Consider the following 563-nt stretch of genomic DNA (forward strand, 5'->3'; position numbering starts at 1 on the left):
CCCATTTTGTAGATCAGGAAACTGAGGCCCAGAGTAGTTGAGTGACTTGACCAAGATCACTTAGTAGACTAGTAGTGGAGCCAGAATTAGAATCCAAGTCCTCTGACTCCTGGGCCTGTGTTCCTTTCACTAGACCGCCCTGTTTCTTCATGCTGGGAGAAATCACGTTACATTACTGACACCCAGGGAGAAGTTTACTCAACAGAATTAGGTCCCAGATGATCCAAGTTAATTAATTACATTAACACATTCATCTTCTCTTTCAATTACCTATCTGAAAGATTAAACAAGTGAAACTGGGTGACAAAACAGGATACTGGTGTCAAAAGGACCCTAGAGAGAACAAGGCGGTTGTATGAGATCACGTTTGAAGACCACGGAAAATTGTAGCGGAGGATACAGGGAGGCTTTTTGGTGAGAGTTGTGATAAGCGCTTAGTATGGTGCTCTGCACACAGTAAGCGCTTAATAAGTACTATTGAATGAATACCCTGGTCCTTCTCTGCTTGTTGCCGACCCAGTTTTCATGGTTCTGCCTTCCCAGGCCCCCACTTTCGATTTTGC

The sequence above is a fragment of the Tachyglossus aculeatus genome, chromosome 23 (assembly GCF_015852505.1).
Source record: "Tachyglossus aculeatus isolate mTacAcu1 chromosome 23, mTacAcu1.pri, whole genome shotgun sequence".
NCBI classification, from domain to species: Eukaryota; Metazoa; Chordata; class Mammalia; order Monotremata; family Tachyglossidae; genus Tachyglossus; species Tachyglossus aculeatus.